General features: G+C 49.5%; 1 protein-coding gene and 1 long non-coding RNA gene across 3 annotated transcripts in view; both read left to right on the top strand.

Moving 5' to 3' along the window:
- PLXNA4 (plexin A4) overlaps positions 1-26891 on the top strand; it is a 440787-nt gene that overhangs the window by 176485 nt on the left and 237411 nt on the right. The window lies entirely within an intron of this gene.
- On the top strand, positions 16385-25786 carry LOC128787820 (uncharacterized). The gene is made up of 2 exons (XR_008430866.1): positions 16385-16461; positions 25493-25786. It is a non-coding gene; the product is annotated as an uncharacterized LOC128787820 (long non-coding RNA).

Genomic DNA, 26891 nt, shown 5'->3' with positions numbered 1-26891 from the left:
GTGACACTTCAAAGCTGTCAGGGAATGAGATACTGGAATAAGATACCCCTGGCAGGGTGTAAAAGTAGCCAAATCTTGCACTGAGGCAGCCGGAGTGCTGCTTGACGTAGGGAGCAAGCCTGGAGGATAGTATGTGTGCATCCAAATGACAGATGATGGGGAAAGAAATAAATTATCTTGCAGTGTGTCTGTCCCTGTATGAGTGTTGCTGGCTTCCCTGCATGGATTTCGAGACCATCTTCACTGTGAATTTCTCCTTCCAACACCCACAGCCTGCAGATCCTACACATGCATTAATAAATCAATCAGGTTATTGGCTCCAGAGGTGATAGCTGGGTTTGCTGGTTCAACTGGGACGGTTTTTGCTGCTTGAAATCCAGTTGTTTCCTCTCTGAAGGTATCTTGGTGGGGTAGGCCAGCCCAGATCCAACAGCACGTCAGGAATTTTCCTGGAGGAGTGGGCAGCTGCACCAGTGTGGCATGCAGGCTGTCAACTGGCAGTAAATCTGCTTCAAGCTCTTTTGTTGTGCCAAGCAATTGCTGAATAACTTCTCTGAATTACTTCCAGTCGATATCTCTTATATGAAAAGCTCACAGAAAGCTTATTATGTTCAAAATTCGGCAGATACGGATTCTCACACGCTAAACATCCATTAGCAACTGGATAAAGGCAACTCTTGGGATCACATTTCTATAGGGGCAGCTTTTGGCAGACGTGCAGGTGAAGTTGGCTTTGTGTGAAGCATCTCGGATGCATTCTCCTACAAGTGAAAACAAATTCTTAATAAAATCTGGTGGCTGACACCAGGCACGAGATGAGCAGGACTGCAGGCAAAGCCAAAACATGTTGTTGAATAATCCTGAAGAGGAGGGGAAATTTAGTTTGCTTGCAGGTGATTTTTAACCCCATCCTTTAGGGGTTAATTTTGGAGAGACGAGATCTTTGAATGTCAGAAGAACATCTCTATCCTTGCTGCCTGGGCATGCTCTCCGTGCACTCCTTGCCACAAGGCTGCTGAGTGGGCATTTCAGTGGATTTTTTTTTGTTTTAAATGTGAGGTTGTTGTTAGGACGCTGGCAGGATTTTCAAAGGTGGCCAGCACAGGGCTGACACTTCTCTAATTAGAGATCCTGGGACACTGGGGAAGCAGCAGAGATGACCTGTCCCAAAATGACCCCTTCCAAAGAGCTGCCAACAGTCAGATTCTTGCTTCAGAAGGAGCAAGGGGCTCTACAGCTGGATCCCATGAAGGTGAAATTACCTAGAAATGACTTAAAATTAACTGCTTAAATCAATGCACCAATTACTCTGTGGTTACAATCTCTAGAAGATAATTCAGAGCTCATTTGTCCTGGCAAGGGATCTGTCTTTTTCCTGTTGACTGGATGGGAACCCTGAGATGACAATTTCCAGTTCAACACTGTGGCTAACTAAAGCTCAGTGGGGTAAAACCAGTCACAACCTTGGTTTTGACTTCATTTTTCTATGCTAGGATCATTTTTTTGTGAAAGCAGTTGTCAAATCTCAGAAAGCAAAAAAAAAAAAAAAAAAGTGGAGTGTTGGAAAGTGTAGAAAGTATTAGAAAAACTAATCATTTATACAGCTTTTAGGGCCTACTATTTGAACCAACTTGTGTCTGAAACAAAAATTATCTCTATCTTTCAGTTTTGAGGAGTTTTCAATGATGAACCACACTATTCTTTTGGCCACTGCAGAGGTGATGTTCTGCACCAAAATCCACCATCCAAACTGCCACCAATCTGCTGCTGTCTGTGATCTGAATTTCTCAGAGTTACTCCTTACTATTTTCTTCTGAGAAGGCAAATCTTTCGATGACTTCAGGCTGAGTCACAGCTGAAGAAGACCCTGAGATCAGCTTAGTTGGTTGGAGGATGGTGCTAATAATGCCAAGACTGAAGGTTTGGTCCCTATAGAGGCTCATTTAGGAGCTGGACTCGATGATCCTTGTGGGTTCCTTCCAGCTCAGAATATTCTGTGATTCTGTGTGATTGTTGTGGCGAAAAGCTGGATTTGGCTACAGTGAAGGGAGATCTCCTCCACCTGGGCTGGTGGCTTGAATACATCAGCAGGGACTCAGATAGTCTGTGCTCTGAAGGTTGGTCCACCCAGGCTTGGTGACCAATTGCTTTGACCTCTTCCAGCCAGGCGAAGGTCCCACCTTTGCCATCTTCTGCAGGCACCTCTGGTCTCACCCTCTTCATGCTCCAGGCCAACTGGACATCAGCCTGCTGCAAACTGGAAGGCACGGAGTGCTGCTGGTTTCATCTTCACCCCGTGGCTGTTGGTGCCACTGGGAGCCCAAAGCACGGCCAGTGGGGGTGGGAAGGGGCTGGTGTGATACCCTAAATCACTCTGTGTGTGTTTCTATGCCCATATGTTCAGAAATCTGAACTGAACCTGCATTAACCCCTGGCCAGTGACTATGGATAGCATAGGAAGGATGTACCTGCACCTCTGCTGGCCATAACCTCTCGTGTCACTGGTCTGGCTTCATTGCCACAGAGGTGTCAGTGAAGGAAATGAGTGGTGATTCAGGCCAGTAATATTTGGTGTCATCCAGGCTCTTGGCCAGCAGGGATTTACCAGGACTGATCTTCCCTCTGCATTCAGCAGCTTGAGCAATTTGGCCAGCCAAACATCCAAAATTCCAGCATCACCTGGTGGATTTTATCCATCTCTCTTCCCACTCTCCTGTCCTTTCATCCTCCTTGGTGCTGGCTGAGCAGGAGTGCAGGCTGCCATGCAGGCAGCAATCTCATGTCCAGGGGGATTAAAAGGATCTGGGATGCTCCCTGGAGCTCCTAGCCGTGACTCCCCACTTCTCAGAGCTGGATGGTGCCATACCTTGCAGGCAAAGGATCCAAAACCAAAAAATCGTGTCCCTTGTCAGCCAGCTGTCACCAGGCTCCTGGCTGCAGCAGGGCGCAGGGGAAGGATGCGGTTTGTTTACTCACTGCTGAGCGTTCAGTAGCTCCAGCCCCTATTCCTGGAAGTTTCCAGGATCCCAGGGGAAGCTGACACAATGCCCTGGGCACCCCTGAGTGGCAGAGGAGGAGAGCAGAGGCATGAAGGAGCTGGAAGCATCCCCGGCAGTAGGGCTGGGAAAAGACATTGCTCCACTTTCCACAGCAGACATGCCTGTGAGAGCTGGAGCTCCTTTCCCAAAGTAAATGCCTGCATTTACCATTGTCAGGGTGATTTGTTGGCCACCCAGGCTCTTCTGAGAGTGAGAGGTTGCCCCATCTCTACTTTTCAGTTGCTGCCAGCTCTGGAGAGCAGGGCTGCCCAAGCCCTTAGGGAGACCACGCTCCATTGCTTGTTGAACAGCAGCTCCCCACTTCCATCACCTGCATTCCTCTGATGTCCCTAAAAATGCCCTCTCCCAGTGTGGGAAATAGATTTGTAGAAGATTCTTCAAACTTGATAGAAGGTTTATATAGTATGTATATGTATGTAAATATGTATGTATGTTTGCATGTAAATATGTATGGGTTTTTTTGGAGTATAATGATGTGTTTGGTTTTTTTTGAAGAGTTGTGGTTCTTTTCTACTTTTCTGTGGTTCTTTTCTATAACCATCAGAAAAAAAAATTGAGGAGCATCCTCTGGATGCAGTGGAATGTTGAAAGGATATTCTTTTAAGTTGATGACAACAAGAGGTTAGTTTTTTGGAATTATTGAAAGAGAAGGAAGTCTAGGTTGTAGATGTTTTATGTTTTCCATGATTTCGTTGATTAGGCTTAATCCAACATCCTGAGCCTCGCCTGCTTGCATCACCAGACCAGAGATGACCAAGTACTAGTTCAGGATAAATGGATCTCACATCCATTATTTAGATCTCCCCATGCCTGTGCACGCAGAAATGTGTTTAACATGTTTTGTTTGTTTGGTGCAGGTTGAGTTACACCTGTTCTTCCTGACATTTTGATCTCCCTGATGTTGTAGACAACTGAGGGTTGGTCTTGTTTCCCAGGTAACAAGTGATGGGACAGGAGGAAATGGCTTCATCGAGCCAGGTGAGGTTTAGATTGGATATTAGGAACAAAAATTCTTCATGGAAAAGATTATCAAACATGGGAACAGGCTGCCCAGGGAAGTGGTGGAATCACTGCCCCAGGAAATGTCCCAAAAATGAGTAGATGTGGTGGTTAGGGACAGGGTTTAGTGCTGAAGATGGCAGTGTCAGATTGACGGTTGAACTCAACGACCTTTTCTGGCTTTAATGACTCCTTGATTCTATTCTTTGATGGTGTCTCTTGGTTTGAAGCTGTGGCTTTGTTTGCATATTTACTTTCCCCATGTTCACTGCTCATTTAGGCACCCTGGGAACATCTGTGAGAATTTCAGAGGCTGAATAAACTTTCCATTGCTGCCGTGTCTCACCCCAGAACCAGGTGCATTTCTTCAGTGGATTAAGGGATTTTCTGTACTTGCTAATTTATAGCAATCTTGATATTCTCAGATAGGAGCTGGGTTCTCCCCTCACTCATCACTGCTGTAAACTTGGCACACAAGAGGAGTTGTCCCTGTGTTGACTGAAAGTTTTACATGGGCAGGTGCTGACAGAACAAGGGTGTTTTAAAGGGTGTTTTAAGTTTTTTAAGCTAGGAGAGGAGAGATTCAGATTAGTTATTAACCAATTATTAATTTGTGAGGGTGGTGAGGCCCTGGCACAGAGTGCTCAGGAAAGTTGTGGCTGCCCCTGGAAGTGTCCCAGGCCAGGCTGGACGGGGTTTGGAGCAACCTGGGGTAGTGGAAGGTGTCCCTGCACATGGCAGGGGGTGGAATGGGATGATCTTGAAGATCAAACTATTGTCTGATTTTAGGAACTTTCCCATCTACCTGTCTCTCTGTGTTGCTCCAAGAGGAGGAAATAACTCTGATTACGCTGTTTAAAATCACAGTGTGCCCATCTGAAGTATAAACCTGGCATACTGGTGCATGCTGGTTGATTTCTAACCCTGGGTGTGCATTGACTGTAAATGCCCTGGAGGCACTTGTGATGGAAGTTCCTTTAACACAATAAACTGTTTAAACTCAAAGTTTTCCACTAGGTGATATCACACACTTCTATTCAAACTATACACCTATGATCCCAGTTCTATCATTTAATTTTGGAATCTTTTTCCATGGCCTCAGGTCAAATGTAGTGTTCTCTTGGGGTTCAGGGCCTGTTAGCACAGAAAGTCTCAAATTCTCAGTAACCAGGGTTCTAACAACTATTGTCTGATTTTAAGAACTTAAAGAACTTAAGAACATTCCACTTGGGATGGAGTTTCCTCTAACAAAATAATCTGCTATATTAAGTTCTGTGTGTAAACAGGTGCACAAGGTTTGGAAAGGTTTGTTTCTTTCTAGAAATAAACTCAGAGGCAGCAGTTTTGGGTGTGTTGTGTACTTGGGCAGCAAACTACAAGGGAAATGAAAGACCAGAGCCTCGAGGAGTTAAATGAACACTTTGGAGCTTAAGAACCTCCTGATGCTTCATGGGAAAATGGGGAAATATTCTATTTAGAGACTGTACTGCTCACACATCAGATGTTTTCTCCAGCTCTCTCTCTCTTTCTTTGCAATCTTTTTTTTTTTTTTTTTTTTCTTCTTTTTTAAATTATCATCGGGGGCAATTTGCATGAGAGGGATCTTTGTCTGTGAAGTGCCCATCTGCTGTGCAGCCCCACCTCCCCCCTGACGACACAGCCATCTGCTTTTGACATCACAGCCACGCAGGGCTGAGACCCAGGCAGCCACAGGCACCTGATTAACACCTTGCCTCCATGTCACCCTGCTGTCTGAAAGGGTTCCCAGGTGCTTTCCCTGGCTTTTACCCTCCAGACAGGGATGAGCTGGCTCAGGATGGTCTGGGCTGCTGAGTGGGAGGTGCAGACGACCAGAGTCACAAGCAGCTTTGAGCAGGGACTGTGATTTTTTTGATTTGCCTTTGTGTCACACGTCATGTGAAGGAGAAGTCCCCTTGTCTCTGCCTCCTGGGAATTGAATAATAATAATTATGAGGCTGATGATCACTCTTGTGAAGCAGTGCTTGATTAGCTTCACTTGCATCTGCTTGAGACACTTCTAATTACACAGCAGTGTCCTGGTGTCATTCATCCTCCAAACTAAAACTGATTTGCCCTTCAGAGCTCGTCCCACCCCAGTCAGGGACACTCAAAACCAGACTGAAAAGGGAAGATATCCACTACAGACCTCTCTCTTTGACTGACTTACCTGCTCAGGGGGTAGGCACTACAAGGATAAGCACAACATATCTAAAAAAAAAGTGTATCCAACAGCCCAGATGGTCACGGCTTGGTGAAAACAGTGCCACCTTCCAAAGTGCCAGCACTTGTCTCGCTGTGTGTCCTCGGGTGGGTAACAGCACGAGCTGTCACAATTGCTGCACATTGAAGGAATTTGCTATGCTGGATTAAGAGAGTTGCCTTCAGGATAAAGCCCTGCTGCATCTGGATTTCTGGGCATATATATTCATTCTCCTACCTAGAGCTCTTGTCCAGGTGGTGTTTGAGGTCTGAGGTTTTCATGTGTGGTGTGGTTTTTATGTTTGGTTGTTTTTTTTTTTTTTTTTTTTCCCTCTATATAAATCTGCAGTGGGTTTCTCTCCTTTGGGAAGGAGCAGAACCACTGCAAAGCCTCTCTGGTCTGGCTGCCATCCACCCAGAAACCCTGAGCACCTCCCAGGCACGTGTAGGGATCAGCTGTAAATCCAACACGTCCGGGAAGGGCTGTGCTCTGCACAACCCCCGTTAGAGCAGGCTGGGAGATCCCACTTCATTTCATGGAGTGTGGAAGTGCTGCTGCAAGCTCTTTTTCCTGGTTATTTTAATCACCAAAAAGTGCAGGGTGATGCTAACTGAAAACTTGATTCAAATTCAAGGCAATTTTTTTTTTAAAATGAAAGCAATCTGTAAGCAAGGCTTGGATAGGAATTTGGAAAATGTTGTGGGTTTAGGGTTATGAAATGAAACTTGTGAATTACTCCTTTGGGAACCGAGCTTATCTTCAAAATTCACTGAAACAAACCAGCCAACTGTAATATTATTGATTAACATCAGCATGGTGGTGACATTTGTTTTGATGATAATAATAATAAAAAGACTAAGAACAGACGAGGGAAAAAATACGTTTTGTTTCAGGTCAAGGAAGTTGTTTTGTTTCACCTGACCCATTTCCCTTCACTAGTCTTTCATTTAAGTAAGAAAAGCTCAGGAGACATTTGGTGTGGATTAACCCTGACCAAAATTAACACCAACAAGAGACGTTTTCCTCGGCTTGTAACCAGGATGTTTGATCCTGGGAATGACCATGGCATTAAATGCGTGCACAGCCACTCCTCACCACACTCCATCAAAGCAGGGAGGTTAAATCCTGGAGTGAAGTGCTTCTGGGCAGGTTCCCAGCCTCTCCAGCCTCTCCTGCTTTGCATGGGAAATACCAATGCACGACCCTAAATTCCTCTTGAATCCAGACCTATTCTTCCCCCTTCTGCCACGGCCAGGGGGAATTGAAAGAAGCAGCAGGGCAGATTGTTGCCCAAAGTTTTCCTTGCTCGTCAGCAGGTCCATTAATCTCATGGCAGAGCTGCTGCTGCACCAGGTGCCCAGATTATTCTAATTTTGCCACCAAGCCTGCCGGGAGAGGCTCGTGCTGGATGATAACACTCCTCTAATCCACTTACTGGAGGTGCTTTCTCACTGCAGCTTGAATACAGCTTCTCCCTCTGATCGTGTCTCCGTCACTGCCTGCACCACTCTGAGCCACTGGAAACTCTTAATCCTTTGCAAGCACCTGTGAAATTCTTCTCCCACCCGGGACCTCCTCTTCGGGTGAGCGCTGGATTCCGTGGGGGATGAAAGCCAGCAGCACCTTGCGGGATCAAACGCGCGTTTACGAGCCGCGCTGGAGGCACACGGGCGCTTTGAAAGCTCCGTGGGGAGCAGGGAGAAAATCCTTTCCTTCCAAAATCTTGCCTTGGAGAGGGCATCCCGATGAGGGAACAAATCCACCAGCAGCCGAACGCTGAAGCGTCCCCCTCCCCTTCCTTGTCCTGTTGAGGCAGACTGGAGCTCCGGGAATGCCGGTGCTGGTGGGAGCTGGCAGGGTGCCGGGGCTGCACAGAAGGCTGGGGGGCTTGTGCCATGTGGGAGCCGGGCAGACTGGGAGCAGCTGTTGGAAAGTCAGGGAGTTTGGGTTTGTTTGCAAAGCAGGACGTGGGGGTGAGAGGCTGAGGGGGAGCAGACAGCCTCTCGAGGGTGGAGAGTTGCTTTTCTTCTAAACTTAAGAGAGGGTTTTTTTTTTTTTCTGTGCCCCGTGAAATAGGGGAACGATGGAGTTATTCAAGTCTATTGAAAGCAGCGTGCAAAAGCTTCCCCAGGCTGCTTCAATTCGTGGTGCAGGTCTCCACCCAAGGGGCTGGGGGGCTCTGAGGGCACTTTTAGCTTTATGCTGGGATTTTTCTCCACCCACCCTTGTGGCTGGTCCCTTTCCATGCAAGGGTGGCCTTTGCCCAATTTCCTTAGTTGGTCAAATTAATTGACTCTGTTTCATTAAACAACTCATAATTGAAGTATTGAAGGCTTTTGGGTTGCCTTAAAGCCTTGATCTATTACTGTGCTCGTCATTGTTTAAAACATAAAATGTCTCAGTTATCCCTTTCTTCTCCTTGGGAAGTCCAAAGGAGTGAAGCTTTGCAGATTGTGGATGTCACAGAACATCATACATTTGTTTTCCCCTTTTCTAGCAATTTAACACATTGTGCTTTTGCAGAGGTTCAAAAGTTCGCTCAGCAACAGTTGGTTCTTGGAGCTTGCTGCAAAGGCCTGTGAGGAAACTAAAAAAAAAAACCAACCAACACCATTCCATGGCTGCAGGACATAACAGCAACAAACCACATGTAATGCCCTTAATATTGCCCAAATTATGCAAGAATGCAACCCCCAAACACCAGCAAATCCATGTTTTCTGTTTCCTTACCATATGTCAGTGTGTTCTGCGAGTTGTTAGAGCTGAAGCCTGACCTTTACATCGGGCGCTTTCTGACTTTCTTTTAATTTGACCCAGCAGCTGGGATCAAAGCCCTGGTAAGTTGAGGCAGCCTAAAAATACGGAAAAAAAAAATCCTGTTTGTCCTTCAGCACCCTTTAGTATGCAGTTGGGAGAGCGCTGTGGAGAGCGGCCGGGTGAAGGGCTGGGTTAGCAGATGTTGCCCACACCACGTTGACAGCGCCGTGTTTGCCATCGGTGCCACCTCCAGAGCCCAGAGCCAAGTGTTCTCTGCTCTCCTAAATGCCCGCAGACATTCGAGGCAGCAGCCTGACAGATGGGACCCAAAATCGTGCAGAATATGCCCAAACAGTGAAATCACTAATTTGATGGATTGTGGGAGTGGTTCATGAGTCAGCTGGAGAGAAAGGGGCATCCTCTCCTGACAGGAGAGGTGAAAAATGTCATGGGATGTCTGTTGGTTGTGAAGGACGGTGAGCGAAGGTTCCTCCTCGAAAGATGGTTCAGGGAAATCATTCATTTCCTGGGTTTTATCTTGTTCTGAGGTAATTCAGGAGTGGGCAGCAGTGCACGGCCTGCCAGGGAAAGTGGGATGAGCTGGGTGCTCCTGGGGAGTGATTCTGCCCTCTGGTTTGGTGTTGGGAGGGCACTCAGGGTGGTGGGGCCAGGCTCTTCCTGAAGCTCCTAAGGGTGACAACAATGCCTGCAAAGCATAAAAATTATGACAGGTCTGATGAGCAGCCCTGGGTTCATTAACATTGCCAAAATCAGGCTCTGACCGTGATCATTGCAGGGGAGCTGGACTATGTGACCTTTAAAGGTCTCTTCCACCCCAAACCGTTCTATGGTTCTGTAATTCTGCAATCAGGATTCGGACATGCCCATGCATTTATCCACAGATTGTGGCACACAGCAGTCCCTGGGTACACTCTGCCATCCCCTCTTGTCCCAGTTCCAGCAGAGTTTTCCCCACGGGTCCCTTCTGTAGCTGTAAAAGAGCCCCCAGAGCATCCCAGGCAGGTTGGTGACACAGGGGCTCACACCGTGTGTCCCCAGACCTCTCAGCAGCCCGCAGGAGCATTTTGTGCACAATGAAGGTGGCAGACTGTCAAAGCTTTAGCTGTGCTTTCCTGACTCCTCAGCCAGCTTCCAGAGAGGGGCTGCAGTATCTTCTGGGCTGTCAGCCATGCCAGAGAGCTGGAATTCTGGAGTCTGTCTCTTGGCACTGCTGCTGGCTGCCGTGCCTCCTCTGTCTGCTGCTGCTGCTGCTGCAGGCAGTTTGCAGGTCTTGTCTCTGGGAAGATGCTAAACACCCTCCCCGCCCCTTGAATGCCCACTTTGTCTAATTACCAGCACATTTGCCAATGTGGTTTTGGCATGAGCCGGTCTGTTGTGTCTCAACATGGGCTGAGCTGCTCCAAGGGTTAACACCTCCCAAAACCCATCCTCGGTAAGCAGAGTTGGGGCAATCCCCCTGCTTTGGTAGCAGAAGGATATGAAAGCACAAACCCAAGCTGTGCCATGTCATTTGGGGACAGCAGAAGTGGCTGTGGCTCATTTTATGTTGCAGTTGGGAGTTAACAGAGGAGCCAGGATTTGCAGTTTTGACTTTTTGCTCGGCAGCACCGCGGTTCTCCTGCACTCCCCCGAGCACCTTCCCTCCAACAGAAAATCCAGCAACACCTCCTCCGAGGAGATTTATGAGCCAGCAGAGCTGACACCACTTTGCTCAGTCCCTCAAGGCACAAGCACGGCCCCAGCCCTTATTTTGTCCTCTTAGTGGTGATAAATGCGGCGTGGCATTGAACTTCAAAGGCTGCTGGAGCAAACTTCTCCAGTCTGGTGCCACATGGCGAGGAGGGACAGGGCTCGAGTGACAGATGCACCCACAGATGCACAATCAGGGGACAGATGTGCCCCTTGGCAAGGGGCAGGGTTGTAGGAGAAGAGTTGCAGACCCCAGCTGTTGTCTCACCCCCCATCCCTGTTACAAGCCACCCTATATTTTGTATGGATTTTACATTGATGGAAATTTAGTGTCCCTGAGCGAAGGAGGAGCAATTCCTGCTGTGGGGTGGAGCCTGCTCAGTGTGTTCCCATCTTCTGGTTGGGTTTTGCTCCGGGGGATTTGGCTTCTGTGGCGTGACCTGGTGAGCAGCACGTGGGACAACTGGGGGATGTTAGTGGAGCCACACCTCAGAGCATCCCCAACTCCAGTCCTCAGGATGGAAACAAAAGGATTGAGACGGTGTGAAATAAATGCCATTAATTTCCCCATAAATGCCATTAATTTCCCCTTAAATGGAGATTTCTTTAGCTGCCCTCTGCAAGCACTTTCTCTGCAGAGAGGCTGGAGTGCCCACGGACACTGCTCCCTCCTGGAGTGCACTGGGACCCGCTAATTCCACCCTGGAGGTGTTAAACTGCATCTGCACTAGGTGCTAAAAGGTGTTCCATCTGAGGAATAAAAGGAAACACGGAAAGAAAAAGCACTCATTTCTCCTGTCTGCGCACTGTCTGTGGCTGGGCCATCTCCCTTGCTGCTCTTGGTGTTTTTCAAGTCTGGAAAAACATAGAGAGCAGAAGTTTGTGTGTCTGTGAAGGCAGGAATTCTCCCACAGCCTCACAGTGAATCTCTTGGTCCAGGATGGGAATAAGCTTTCTTGTCCCTGTATCATCCCCTGTTTGTTTTCCATATTTTGCCATTTAGCTGCAATTCCTGGTGGTTTCCTACCTGACAGGAACACTGATGCCATGTGCCCTGCAGCCACGCTGTTGCAGCTTTTCCATGGTGAAATAAATATCCAGCATTACAGTGCTGGGAATGCTGTGACTTCTCACCAGAGCATTAAAGTGGAGGAAAAGACGCAGCTTTTCTTGCCCTATTCTCCGTGCTTATCTCCCAGGTGTCCACAAGCAGGTATCCACCACCTTTCCTGGCTGCAGATTGACTCGCTGCCTCACTGGCTTCTCCTTGGACTCTGGAATTTTGCTCCTCGACCAGAGGTCAGCCTGCCCAGGGCAAAACCTTGGAGGCTTCTGGGCAGAACTGCATCAGTCTTGGCAAATTTGAGCAAGTCCAGAAGCAGCCCCTGCTCTCATACCCCAACCTGCAAACACTCAGGGAGGCAAATAACCACAATTCACAACAAAACAAAGCTGTTGGGATTCTCCTTTGGGCCTTTCATGAAGGTAATTAAGCTGCATGCAAAGAGACAGAGGTTGGAAGGCATGGAGAGCAGAGCATGATTTCACCAGAGCGTGATTTTTGTGGTTTCCTTCTTTAGACAGGTCTTTTTATCCTTTAACAGGGTGAGGGGAAGGGGCTGACAGGAAGAGCAGAGCTCATCCAGGTTTCTACGAGATGTGCTACAGCTGCGACAGGTTGGAGAAAGGGTTTTTAGGGGTGGGTGTGAACAGGGCTGTTCCTGCCTCCGTGGAGTCGAGTTTTTCTCCACTGTCAGTGGTTTCCTCCTGCCCTGACCCCGCTGGTGGGGAAATCTTACCCATCCTTCCACGGGGACAGCACTGGCAGCTCCCACCACCTCTGGCTGCGTCCATTTGGAAGGCTGGGGACAGCGCAGTGTCCTGTCTGTCCATCCTGACAGGCAGGGGGGGTGCAACTCGATGGTCTTCAAGACCCTTCCCAACCCAACGCAACTGAGCAGGAAAAGAGAGGGGTGTGACTTCTTTGCCACAACACAATCTCCCCTCCCTTCCTACAGAAAGAAAACCCCAAACCACCAGCCAACAAACAAACAAACAAACAAATAAATAAATAAATAAATCAGTGTCCCACAGTGATGGTGGCTGAGGGTGATGAGGAGGAGGAGGAGGAGGAGGCTTTCAAGGCAAGTTGGATCCCAGTTGGCAGAGTTGTCTGGCGCCTGAGAGGGATGTCTAGGAATGAAGGGAATTTGTGAAGCTGCTGCCACACGCCGCGTGTGAGGCGGCTGCGCTCGTGTGAACGCACATCCCTCTCACCCAAACTTGGGGATTTCTGTCCCCAGTCCTGCGGGCTGGGAAAGCAGAGCCGTGCACAATGCAGCTGCTGCAGCCTCACCTCATTGTGGATTCCTGGGGAGTGCGGGATTGGAACGGGGAGCAGGTGCAGGCTTTGGAGGAGGTGGGACCAGCAATTATCAGCCCGAGCGTTAATTGTCGAATTAACATCACACTGTGTAACACAAGTAAATAAGAGTCGGCAGTTTGGGTTTCTTGAGGAAAGCTTCATTCCAAGGGCTTTGTGTCTGCTCTGATCTCTCTTCCACCTCACGTTACAGAGCCTGGCAGGAGTGGCTGGTGTTGTCTAAAATAGCGTAGATGTCTTTCCCCCCCCCTGTTTTGCACTGCAAAGCAGGATTCAAAGTGGGATGAACGTGTAGAACTGGCCTGGGCATAATTTCTGCAGAAGTGCCTGTATTAACACAGTCTATTATCTGGCTGCAGATTGGGTGTGGGTGGCTCTCCATCCTCTTGGCAATTTCCGTGGGTTTTCTGCTGGTAACTTTGACCAGAAGCTGTTAAAAATCCGCTGCACATTCCACACTCAGAGGCAGCTGCGTTTCAGGAGTGGAGTGATACTCAGAGCCGAACCCCCCTTTTCTCCAGGCATCTTCATCTGCGAGGTCCTTGGGGATGATTATAAGGTATTTATAGTTGAGGAGATGGATGACTTGGTCCTAACAGTCTGAACGATATCGCAGCCACGGCAGCCTTAAACACAGACAGCTAGAGGTCACATTTGATTACATAAAAACTGGATTTCAGCCGAAGCAGCTGGGAGAGATGTTCCTCCCTCCTTGAGAAATGACAAGTGCAAAAAAACCCCATCCTTCCTGACTCGGGTTCCCGAGGCAGCCAAGAGCAGAGTGCAGGGTTGGGTGACAGTGGCTCTGTTATCCTTGGCAGCAGGAAGCAACTTGTTAGTGGTGGCAGCACAGCCCAGCTGGCAGGGTGGAGAGGCCGTGGCAAGCTGAGTGTCCCCAGCATCTGTGTCCCTGTCCCTTTCCAGGGAGGGCACCAGGACGTGTCTCGTTTCTGTGCTGATTGTTCATTCGTGGGTGTATAAATTCCTGCTGTTATACAGTGAGGTGATGCACAACAAAGCTGCTGATTAACACATGCAGGAGCCATGGATGCTTCTGGGAAGGGACAGGGACTCAGCTCCAGTCACTGCCAGCTGGGCAAGGGCCTGGCCAGTCCCTCCAGAAGAAAAACTCTAAGGCTCAGGCATCCCCCATGCCGGGGATGGCGGGGGGAGATGTGCAGGTTGGTACTTTGCCCCCCGTGCCCCAGAATAAAATAAAATGTGTGTGGGACAGGTCTCCTGCCCTAAATGAACTTCTTGGCATCTTCTCTGTGGTCAGCCTTCCTCACAGCCTGGAAAAACAGGACTGGTACAAGCTGGAGAAGACCTGCTTTTATGTGGAGAGGGAAAGAATAAAACAGGAGAAGGGACAAGAGGGTGGGAAGTGGGAAGAGAAAGCCAGAGCCGAAAGACCAGAAAGCTCTTCTGGTTGGGAGCCAGGCACTTGCACCTGAGGGGAAGAGAACAGGACAGGTGAGAGCAAGGTGGGGCTGGCTCTGAGCTCTTGAGGTTTGCTGGCTTGGTTCCCTCTTGCAGAGACAGCACAGAGCAGAGCAGATCCATCCCTGGATGGATTTTAGCTGGATGCTGCTCAAATGGAGAGCTGCCAAAAAAAGTGACTGACCCTAGAAGAAGCTGGGTCTGGGAGGGATCAGCTCTTGCTGGGGCATGAGACCAGGAGCCACATGATTTGCAGTTGCTGTGGTCCTCTGGCTTTGCCACATCATCAAAACCAAAGAGGCTGAAGCTGCATCCAGGAGGAGACGAGGGCTGGAGGTCCTTCCAGCCAGGAGGGCAAAGAAAGTGTGATGGTATCTTGCTTATCACCTTTCTCCTGTCCCTGTCAGAGTTTTCCTCATTCTCAGTGAGTAATTCCTGCAGCTCCAGCCACTCCTTGCCTGCAATCCTCCATTCCCCTGCAATCTGGTGTGATGCTCAGCCAGTCTGGGCTTTTCCAGACCCTTCTCCAGGGGAGCCTTGGTGTCTGTTGAATAAGGCTGGGACAAAAAGGAAGGGCTGCAGGTCCTGCTCTCTTGCCAGAGCTGAACAACGATGGGGAAGGGAGGCCAGGCCTGACCCCATGCAGGCAGAGCTGTCTGGCTGGGGGGCAGGAGGAAACACATCAGCAGCAGCTCTTTTGTGTCCTCCTGCCCTCGAGCTGGAGGGGCAGTGGCAGGCATGAAATTCCCCATCCAGTCCTGTCAGCCTGATGGACAGAGTAGCCCCTTGCCCCTCCTGAGGGTGTGAGGAGGCCAAGCAGAATGGAAAGGAGTCGTACCCTGAGGGGAGAGTCAGCTTTGTGTGTCTGGGGTCCCTTCTGCAGCCGGTGCTGGGCTTATCTCACACAGTTCTATCACCAGTGTTGGACACAGCCTCAGCTCTTGGGGTCACAGGGTTCATGGACATGAGTGCTTGCATTTTCTCTGTCCCTATGGATAAGGAATACAGAGCACAGCTACTCCACGTTCATCATCACCTTTCCAACAGTCACCGCTGCTCTGTGAAGGCTGAACATTTTTCCTGCCTCCTAAGCAAACCCAATTTCCTGTCAGGAGCACAACCAAAGTCTCTGAGGTTTGGTAGAAACAAACCAAACCCACTTGGAGTGAGCCCAGATGCTGAGCCCAGATGTGGGATGGTGGCCACATGCTGCACCTCTATGCAAATCTGCTGTCACCTCTAATAATTCCCGATCCTGGGAAGCAGGAGGTGTTAATCACAGTGATGTGAGAGACCTGATCCTCACCATTTGTGCAGTCATGCAGTGGTATTTGACCCACCAGAGGCAGGGAGATGTAGATGCCATAGTCAGGGTGCAATAGACCTATTTTTTCCAAGCTGTCATTCTGTTTAGGGTTTTATCACAGAGCTGGTTCTCCACAGCTGGAAAAATATGTGCTGGGTGTCTTGATGGAGGCCCAGATGGTCCTGAGCTGGTTGTCTCCAGCTTTATGCATTGAACCAGAATTAATTAAACTGGAATATTTGTGTATTAAACCAGAAACTCACAGGTGCATGAGCACAGGACCCACTGCAGTCACACGTGGGCAGACTCGGGCCTGTCCACTTGGCAGTGGACATCTGCATCCCACTGGGAATGGAGTGACTCGTTCGAAAGTCCTGAGGGTTCTCAGCTTGGAGCACTTGGTGTCAAACAAAGGAGTGGTCCCAGACATCACTGAGCCATAGAATGGTTGGGGTTGGAAGGGACCCTAAGGATCCCATTATGACGTTTTGTGTTCACTGGTAACCAGATGGGCACCAAGGCAGACCCCAAGAAATGAAGCCCAGGCTCTGGTAATTCCTTGGTGCTGGATAACCATGGATTTTGGGTAAGTTCTTCTGGCTAAAGCCTCTGGCTGATGTTTGCATTTGCTTCCTGAGGATTCAGTGTCCAAGTCAGCTCCCAGCACTCCATTGCTCACTGCTGACTCTTGAGCTCAGTGTTTTTTCTGCTTTGAGAAGTTATTCCCAACATCAGACTCGCTCAAAATGATCCTGCCAAGATGCTCTGACTCCCCCTGTTAAGCAGCAGGAGAGTTCAGGCTGTGCCTCAGAATGAATATGCACAAGACACAGTGTCAAAACAAAGGTAGAGGATCCTAAAACATTCACGGATGTGCTGTGCTGTTCCCATCCGTGTCCTTGAGACATTTCAGTACCTTCCAGAAAAAGAACTATCAGGTGCCAAATGCTGGCTGCAGTCCCCTTCTCTCCCAGGTGCTGTTTCTCAGGAGATTTAGACTTGGCTGGGAAGGGAACAGGGGTTATTCAAGGCTGTTTGCTCTGGGATGCTGGGGTGATGTTGGGACAGGCTGTGGCACTGGAGCCTCAGGCAGACCCTCATGGGGTCAGCACCAAACTTTTTCTGTGGGAAGGCTGCAGGCTCTCCTGTGAGAGAACTCTGACAAAGAGGAGCCAAGGTCCTTGCAGTCTAACCAGGAGCACTTCAGGTGCCTCCTGTTTCAGACCCCCAAAGTCTGTTTGTATCTGCAGTTCTCTGCTTTTGAAGGTGAGCCACTGCATCCTGGAAATGCTGGCTCCAAGACCATTTGGGATGTGGAGGCCAGTGACAACACCAGATCTTTGGGTTGCCCTTACATCAGCTCTTTCCTCCTTTGCCTTAATTCCCACACTTTTATTGCATTTATTTTATATAGGACCTCCTGAGGGAGGTGCAGGCATGAGGCTGTCATAGAGCAACTGTCCCATGGCTCTCCCAAAGCCTGGGACACCAAATCTGCCAGCTGGCACCACCTCCCTGGGGTGAATTTAGTGCTCCTTCCAGCCCATCTTCTACTCCTTCCCTGTTACCACTCACAGGAGGATCTTTGGGAGAGGCGTGGACATCACCAAGACATTTTCCAGACTATTTTGGCATCAGGCAGTGCCAAAGGAATAATCAGAGCCGTTTCTCTGGAGCATGCCCCGTGGGGCAGGGCTTTGGCTCTCCACCCTGCTGCCACCATCCAAGGCAGTGGTGGCAGTCTGGGAGCCACCAGCTAAGAGAGGCTGATGTCACTTGTGGCCCCACGTTGTGCTCAAAGCTCTTCAGCCTAAATTTTCAGCATGGAGGCAGCCAGGGCTGTGTCCCACTGGCACAGATTCCCTGGGTGGATCCATCCTCTCCTGCTGCTGGTGGGGCCAGTACAAGCCACGGAGCAGCTGGGCCAGAAGTTTCTTTAATCAATGCTCTTCCGTGGGGTTTTCAAATGTGGGCAGGCAAGGTGATTTTTAGGTTACTTAAAACCACAAATTATCTCAGTAACTGATGTATTGCCACTGCCTGAGGCTCTTTGGATGCTGAAAGCATCCCAAACTGGCTGTCACTGGAATGCTGGTCATGCTTTGAGCAGTAATCAGCCAGGTGAGACCACCAGGTACTGGCAGATATCTGCACCAAGGAGAGGTTATTTTATCCAGCCTATTCCCCTAATCCCTTTGATACCCACTCCTGGGATGTGGGATTTGGGATCCTGCAGCAGGGATCAGCCAGGGGACCGAGGAGGGGGACGGTTCCTCCGTGCTCCCAGGGTTTCCAGCTACTTGTTGTTCCGCTGTGATGTCAGGGAGGCAGCTCTGCCAGGAAAATCACAAAGGCAGCCACAAGCGGGACTTAAAATAGCTCTCCATGCGAGGAGAGAGGGGAGGGCGGTGGGGACAGGGCTCCGCCTGCCACATCGACAACTTTCCCAGGGAGGCTGGACTCTGCCTGCCAGTGCTCTCTGCCTCTTCCCGAGATGGAAACCCCAGCGGGGAGGAGGAATCTGGTGCCTCTTGGATTACGCAGCATAATCTAAGAGTGGCAGCGGGAGGTTTCCAGCCGGCTGCGAGAAGGGGGCAGAATCAAAGTGGCATCCCGGTGGAGGGAGGGGGGACAGCCCCTTCCTGGCTGGTGGCTGGGCTCATTCCCGAGCCAAGTCACCCTTCCCACATTCCCACTCCTCCCGTGGCATCCCTGAGATGCCAAAGGTAGTGATTCCACGGTGTTTGGCTCGGCCAAGTCCCTGCAGATGCCAAGGTTGGAGGCTTCAGGGATAAATGAGGTGGCTCTTCAAGCAGAGAATGTGGCCACTACACTGAGGGCTGACAGACCAAGAAACACTTATAATGTGTTGTAATTAAGAAATAGCTGGCTTCTGATGGTGATGGCGTGAATTATAACATCTGTATTGTCTCACCCTTCAGAATGGAATAGAAGTTTTTAAAACGCCTCTCAGCTGCCCCATCTCTGGGTCAGAAAAGGGCATAGTCCAACACTCTGGCTGGGCTGTTGTTAGGGTTCGTGCTTCCATGTGCTGGGAATTATGTGGAGGAAGCACCACTGTGCTTATGCTGGCTCTCTTGGGAGAGTCTGGGCAAAGGAGTGGACTGTGCAAGCCACACCCCAACCTCAAAAAGCTGGAGGTAGGGTTTCAAGCCCTGCCCTGCCCCAGGGGAAGTCCCTCATCCCCTGAAAATCAGAGTGGTTTCCTAGGAGGGTGCAGCACTTCTCCAGGCAGCTCCAAGGGGCAATTTCCCGACCCAGCAGGTCACACCAGAGCTCTCCCACCCCATCATCTCCATCAGGGTGCTTCAAACCCAGCCCATTTTCCCTTCCCACAGCAAATATCAGGAATGATACCAGGGAGTGTCAGGGAAGCTGTTGGTTGGCAGGTGGTTCATCCTGTTCAAAAATAGGTGCGTGGAGCTGATGGGACAAAACACCTTCAAGAGCTGCCATTGCACTTGGTTAGTGCTGTTTTTGAGAGGTGTGAAGTTAATGCCAGCACACCTCATTATCCCTGAGCTGAGGAGATGTCCCCTAGAGGGGGTGGCCAGCCTGGGCCCCTCCTGGCCACACAGCTGTGGCAGCAGGGGCACTTTATGATCCATAGATGTATTTCCTACATTCTTTTTTTTTTTTGGCAACACCCAGCAGAATAATGGCCTTACAGCACCCTGGTTCTGTCTTCTCTCCACAGGCTGGCAAATCTAGAGCTGATATCCCACCCCTCCTCCAACCAGTTGCTTTTTTTTTTTTTTTTTTTTTTTTTTTATCTTTTCCTTTTGCCAAGTTGCAACCTGTGTCGTGTAGTCGTGCTGATCCTTGTCTTGCACTCATAAATATTCAGCGTGTGCTGCAGGAGGCTTTGGGCTGAAGCGTGTCACACAGCAAGGAGCCTGACTTTGCTGGGCACACAGCGTTACAGGAGCTTCCTTGACCCTCCTCCCGGGGGATAATGCTCCCATTCTGCACGTTTTTGTCCTTAAAATGGAGAACTTCAGCCAGATAAACCTTTGGTAGATCAGGGCTGACAGGGTTTGTGTTGGTGGCTGCGTGGGGCGGGCAAGATTTGCAAACTTCTGGTACAGAGAAACTATGAAGCACCTTTATGTGCTCTGAGGTAAGGCACCTGCCCTCTACATGACTCCAAAAATGCACTTTTCCCTTTATGATTGTCCCCAGCCCAAAATGCCCTCGGTTTTTGCCATCTGGTTCATGTCCCCTGTGCCCCCAGCAGTGCCAAACTCGTCCTGTTCCAGCCTGGCTGCTGGATGCTCTCCTTGGCCAGGAGGTTGGACACGAGGCTGAACATGACTCATGGCAGTGGGACACGAGTGCAGCCTCAACTCAAACGTTCTGTTCTGCTCTTTCCCCTGTTTGGGGGCCTCATTTGGGGATTGATTCCACATCTGCTATTACCCCACAGCTTTGAGCTGAAGCGAGGCTGCAGCCAACTCTCTGCGTTGGATTAAATTTACCAGGGGTTAAATAAGATCACTGCTCTTCTCCGTCCTGTGATCCAAACTGGGATTTGGATGTATCACAGAGTCAGAGAAAGGCTTGGGTGGGAAGGGACTTTAAAGATCATCAGTGACACCTTCCACTAGACCAGGCTGCTCCAAGCTCCATCCAGCCTGGCCTTGAACACTTGAAACAGATATTTAGTGCAGCATAACTCTCAGGCTGTCTGTCCTCCCTCTCCAACCTCTAATATAGGGACAATCTTGCCTGAATCAGATGAAATTCTCCCTCAGGTTTCCTATAAAATCACACATTTTGCAGAAAGAATTGGGAATTTTATAACATGTGAACTGATTTAAAATCATGGAATGGTTTTTCTTGAAACAGGCCTTAAAGATCATCTTGTTCCAGTGCCCTGCCACGGGCAGGGAGGCCACACTCCAGACCAGGCTGCTCCAAGCCCTGTCCAACCTGGTGTCGAACACTCCCAGGGGTTTCACACTGGGACAGTGGGAGGTGGAGTTGGAACTGGATGGCCTTGAAGGTCCTTTCCAACCCAAAGCATTCAATGATTCTATGATCTCCCTGACAAGACCTTTTCAATAGCTTGGTTTGAGGTGTATTTTTGCTTGTCCTTTTTTTTTTTTTTGCTTTTTTTTTTTTTTTTTTTTTTTTTTTTTTTTTTTTTTTTCTGCTTTTCTGGCTATCCAGAGAAGATACACTGAGAAGTTCTGCTCATTTCTGATTTTATCATTTTTGTCTGTAGTATTTAGAGTGTGCCCATCCCACCTTCCACACTCACTCAGCCCACCTGGGTGAGAGATTTGGTCTGGCTGGTTTTACATCCCCAGAACTCCCTGGCTGGCTCCATTTTGCACTTTAACAGGGAACAAACATTTTATAACAGCTGCAGAGATTAAACTCTGCTGGACCATCAAACCACGAACCTGAAGGAAATGTAAAAATGGATTAAATGCATTAATGAAGTTGCACAACAAGCTCTGAATTTGTCAGGTAAATTGTACAGTTATGGACAACAAACTTGAGTCAGCATGATCCACTGCCAGGGAGGTTTGGGAGGTGCAGGTGGGGATGGATATCAGCATTCCTTCTCCATCTTGCATGTCCAACCTGGGCAGTCATCCCTAAATCCAGCACCTGAAATGAAATTCCACCTAAACAGATTCACCCTGTCTCCAGCCTGACCTAGGAGGGGTCCTGTGTGGCTGCCGTGTGTTTTTTGGGGACCAGCAGACGTTGCACTGCCTCCAAGGTGTTTTTGCACAGTGTAGGAGGAATCCCAAAGGGTGCTTTTGCAGGTGGTTTTACCTTCTCCATGGATTGTGCTGGGAAAAGGGCCTGGTGGTGGTATTTGTGATGGGCTCTAGGGACTGGTCTCCACTGCCTCTCATTCCCTGTCATGGACAAATATCCTCTGGTGTGCTGGTGCAGTTTAATCATTCCAGGAGGGATGCAGACGGAATAGGCTGGAGCAGAAACCTGTGACAACACACCACCACCCAAACACCCCATAAAACTTTGCCTTATCCCCGCCAAAAACCTTGCCGTGTTTTGCCCCCACGTGCACAGAAAAACACCTCCCATGGTGTCCAAGGAAAGAAGCAATTAAAAAGGGCTTTGTTTTCCTGCAGCACTAAGAACAACAGGGTGCAGCAGGACGCAGCCCATGCCCCAGGATAAATGTCCTCGGGAGAGCCGTGGCTCCCTGGAAGTGCAGGTGGTTTGCTAATTTGAACAGTATCCACTCTTTGAATGAAGCCAGCAGGGGTGAGGAACAGGGATTTGTCATTTCTAGGGGGTGGCTTTGGGTCCCTGCCAGCTCAGCGGGGTTGGGAAGCTCCTCTCATCCAAAGCGGCAGCTGCAGAGTCAGCCCCAGCCAGAACCTCCCCTGTGCATGGGGAGGCTCTCCAAAAGCAGTGGGTAATTGGGTTGGGAGACACCTGGGAGCTTGCCCAGCCCATCCCACTGAAGGCAGGATCCACTCTTACCTATATCCCACCTGACAGAAGCTCCTTCAGCCTGTTCATCAACTTCCAAGCTCCCCAAACCACTAAAAATCTTCTTCAGTGTCTAAAGCCAGCCTTCCTACTGTTATCCCCAGAACACCCACCCCAGACAGGGAGAAAGATTTATTTTTTTCATTTTTCTGCTCTACATTTGAAGCTGATTATTCTGCTTCGCCTCTAAACAACCCCCAGTTCCTCCTGTGTTGCCATGGAATTTCAGGTTCTCCAGGTCCCCCTGGAGTCTGGTGCCCTGGAGTGCCCCACTCGTGGCCTTGGCAGCACCATCAGGGCAGCTGGACTGTGCCATGTGCCCACGTGCCCATTATCCCTGGGACTGGGCTCTGTATCTCCTGCAGCAGCCCAGCACGGCTGATTTAAGCACATTTATCCCCTTTTGCCTCAGTCCCGCAGTGCCACCGAGTCCTGCTCTGACTCTGTGCTCTCAGTTCTTCTTGCCTGAGATTATTTGCCTTCCCCGAGTCCAGTCCTGTTTCTTTTTCCTTTTCCTGAACCGTTCCTTCAGTTCATGCAGCTCGTTTTGCATCCCAGGCTCTCCAGTGTTCTCACAGCCTTTCCTGATTTAACAACCTTCTTCCTTCATCACGGTCATCCAGGGAATATCAGCCAGCCAAAGGGCTTCCCACAGCTCCCAGGAGCTTGATACACCCTAAAAAAGCTCTGGCTGCCTTAGGTTGGTGCTCTGCAAATGAGGGATTGAATTCCCAGAGGCAGCAGAAGGATGAGGTCTCTTGGAGATTGCTCACCTACATTTACTTTCTGCTGCATCCCAGGATGGGAAGGACTCCTTCCCTCACCAGCAGCAGCCTGTGGCATCCAGGACTCTGGATCCACATGCCCAGGATCTCTCAGGTAGTGGACAAGCAAGGAAGGATGGTTTTGAGGCAGGCAAAGATGATCTGGGTCAGGGATCCTGAAAACAATGGAGAGTTTTCCTCAGCAAGGTGCCAAACACCCTTTGAAGTGTCAATCACATCATTTGGCATTGATTTTTCTTTCAAGATCTCCCTGCTGCTGCCCTCCCAAGAGCCAGGCTTCCTGCTGACAGGCTGTCTGGCGTGGGAATTTCGAGGATGTGCAGTGCAGAACTTCCACAACCTGCACTGGATTTGGGTTCCTGGAAACGGGGCCACCCCTGCTCCCCAGATGAGAGAGTTCCCATATCCTGCTGCTGCACTGGTTGTGAACTGGGTTTGCACCAGCAGGGGATTGGGTGCCTGGTCCTGGGGGCTTTTCTTGGCAGGGAATGGAATTTAGGAGGTGATTTTGCCCTTGATGCCGTGGGATAAACCCAGAAAACTTTCGATGGCACAACAGTGGGATTTTCCCCATGTCCTTGGCTGGCAATAGACTGACAAGAGAATAGGTGTAGATTTGATGTTAGGAAGAAATTCTTCCCTTTGAGGGTGCTGAGGCCCTGGCAGAGGTTGCCCAGGGAAGTTGTGGATGCCCCAACCCATTTAAGGTCAGATTGGATGGAGCTCCGAGGTCCCTTCCAACCCAAACCATTCCACGATTTTATGACTTTAGTTTCAATTTTTTTTTTTCTTTTTTGCTGGACTTACATCAAGCCTTCAGATCCCTGTCCTCTCCAGGACATATTTAAATTACTTTTCACATCTCGTAGCAGGGATTCTACTTTTACTTGAAGCGGTGGATGTCTCTGCATTTAAATCATGACGTTTTATTTTCCTGGGACTGACAGCTGGGAAGTTCTAGGTGGCTCCAGCTTTATAATTACCTCTGTCTGCATTGCCTGTGTGTTCACGCACACTCACACGTGCACTTGTGCTCAAGAGGAAGCAGTGAATGCAAGGAACAGCTGGATCCAGTATGTGGCACGTCAGGAAGGATTGTTTTCCTTTAAACATCCTTTTATCTCCATCTCAGTGCTGCTTTTCCTGGCTGCAGCATCCTCTGAATGAAAAACCCTGGAAATCCTCAGCCTGTTGGGAGGAAAAAAAAAATGGAGGTTTGCTAAATATTGGTTCTGTCTGTGTGAACTTGGCTCCTGCCTGGGGATTGTGTATCAAGGAGAGTTCCCCAGGGATTGGGCTCCTGGGACTTTTGTGAGGAGGATGCCTTCAGGTTAAACTTCATGACAGGCAAGGCACAACAGCACTGGGGATGGCTGGGATTGAACCAGAATTGTGTTTGTGCAGCATTCCTCTGCTTCCCACTGTCCTTCCCACTCCCTGCTCCATCCCAGTTGTATTTCCTCATTTTGAACCCTTCCATTCCAAAGACTTTTAAACGTTCCACCTTCAGGCACGTGTCCAGCAGAGAGATATCTCCTGGCCAGAGAGATCTGATCCCTGTGGATGTGTGGGCAGGCAGAAGCTGGGGGTGGGATTTTGGGAGTGAGAGCTTTCCCTACCAACCTGAGAGGCCGCGAGTGAGGTTTGGAGAGGCCTCATCTCGCAGTCTGTTCCCTTTTCCTTTTAATGTGTTTGCTCTCTAATGTGTGTTGACACAGTAAATACACATGTTTGTACAAACATCCCAGCTGAGGGATGCTTTGAGAGCCCCTTGCAGGGGATGGGAAGTGTGCCTGGCAGATGTTGGGATCCTGGCACGCTCCACTTGTGCCAGTGGTGCTGGGGATGGTCCCCACTGGGAGGAATTCCGTGGGACAGCAGGAGGAAGAGGAGGCTTTTGTGGGATTTTTTTGGATTGCTGCAGAAATACACAGGAGCCCGGTGCTGTCCAGGGGCAAAAAGTGTTCCATTGTGGACTTGAACTGGTGTTGAATGTGTGATGGTGAGGAAAACGTGGCTAAGCGTGGGGAGAGGGGAACTGGATAGAGCTCCCATGAAGGAGCTGAGATTGTGGGAAATGAAGGGCAGAGCCAAAGCTTTTTATGAGGTGCTGCCAAAGCTCCCTTCAAACCAAACACTGGCTGTTGAATGGGGCAGGAACCAAGTTTCCCCGTGGAAGTGGTGGAGTAATCACCCCTGGAAGTGTTCAAAAAGCAAAGAGAATTTGTGATCTGGCTTAGTGGGTGTGGTGGTATTTGGTTGAGGGCTGGACTTGACGATCTTGGAGGTCTTTTCCAAGCTTAATGATTTTATGATTGTAATTTCTTCCAGATTCCCCTCACAGCTGATCAATGTGCTTTGGCACCTGAATGGATGCTTAGAGTTGTCTGTGGCATTTTATTCCCAACCATAAATTGCAGGAACCAGGGTCGTGGAGGGCTGAAAATCAGCTGAATTATGTTAAAACTGATCCCATTGTGAAATTATAGAATATCCTGAGTTGGAAGGGACCCCCAAGGATCATCAAGCACAACTCCTGGCCCTGCACAGGACACACCAACAATCCCACCATCTGCCAGTTGAGTATAACAAGAAAAACAGAGATTAAAGCACAATTCTTGGACACTTTTGTTGCAATTGGACACATTGAGCAAACAAACACTGCCCTCAAAATTAAGATTTTCTGTACTAACCCATCCACACAACTTTTAGCACAGGGAAGCCAGCAAAGGGAAAGATGAGTGAAAATGAGCCTGGCCCATCTGTGAGAGACGCCAGACACTCACTCAGGCTGAAATTTGTCTCACCTAATGCTGGTCATCAGCACTGAATCAAAATGAGCTGCTGTTTATAGATAATGGAGAGAGACTGGCACCTCCAGAAAGCAATTCACTCCATCTGCCTGAGACACCTTTTTAGGATGGCACAAATCGCCCCTTGGTGAAACCTGTCTCTTCCCATTCACTCCAGGGGGAAACCTGCCTGACTCATTAGGTGAGATGTCTAATTTTCGGGCAGACCATGTTAAACAAGATGAATCCCACATTTAGTGCGTGCCTGGAGGGCAGGCAGGTGACTGGTGACAGCAAAATGTCTCTGGAGCCAGGCAGAGCCTGGCTGCTCTCTCCTCAGCTGTCTGTTTTCAGGCTGGTTTCGTTTGCCCCTCTTTGCACCCGAAAATACCCTGCTTTGAGCTGGGTCACTACAAGTGATGCCTCATTTTGTCACAGTCAGGGGAGTGGATGGGGCAGTGTTGTGGCAAACGTGGAATTGGAAATGTTTCTGCCACGTTTCTTGAGGCAGCTCCTTCTCCTGCTGCCCAGGCTTTGGAAGGGAGGGAGATTTCAGTGCTCCCCAAATGGGACACTGGAGGCACAGAACGGGTGACAGGGAAGGGCAGAGTGGGACTGGCACAGGATTTGATCCCCTGTGCCTCCTCAGCACCAGGCATTATGGCTGGCTGTGCCCATGGATTTTTCCCTGCTGCTTCCCTGCCCAGGTGGAGCTGGGAAGGCCAAGGGCAGTTTTTAACTCTTTGGTGTGGGTTAGAAACACCCAAGCTCCGTGTTAACGAGGCCATACAGGTGGTGTTTGATGTGTGAATTGGCTGTCCCCAATCCCACTGATGTCCTCCTGGCAGTATTTCCTGGGAGTTGGCTTCAAACCTTCAGAAACACAGGAATTTGGAAATTTAGCCCATTTTGCTGTCACACCTGTCACCTCTGGGTTT

Source organism: Vidua chalybeata, chromosome 5, assembly GCF_026979565.1.
Source record: "Vidua chalybeata isolate OUT-0048 chromosome 5, bVidCha1 merged haplotype, whole genome shotgun sequence".
Lineage (NCBI taxonomy): Eukaryota > Metazoa > Chordata > Aves > Passeriformes > Viduidae > Vidua > Vidua chalybeata.
This window is presented reverse-complemented; position numbering and strand designations above follow the sequence as displayed.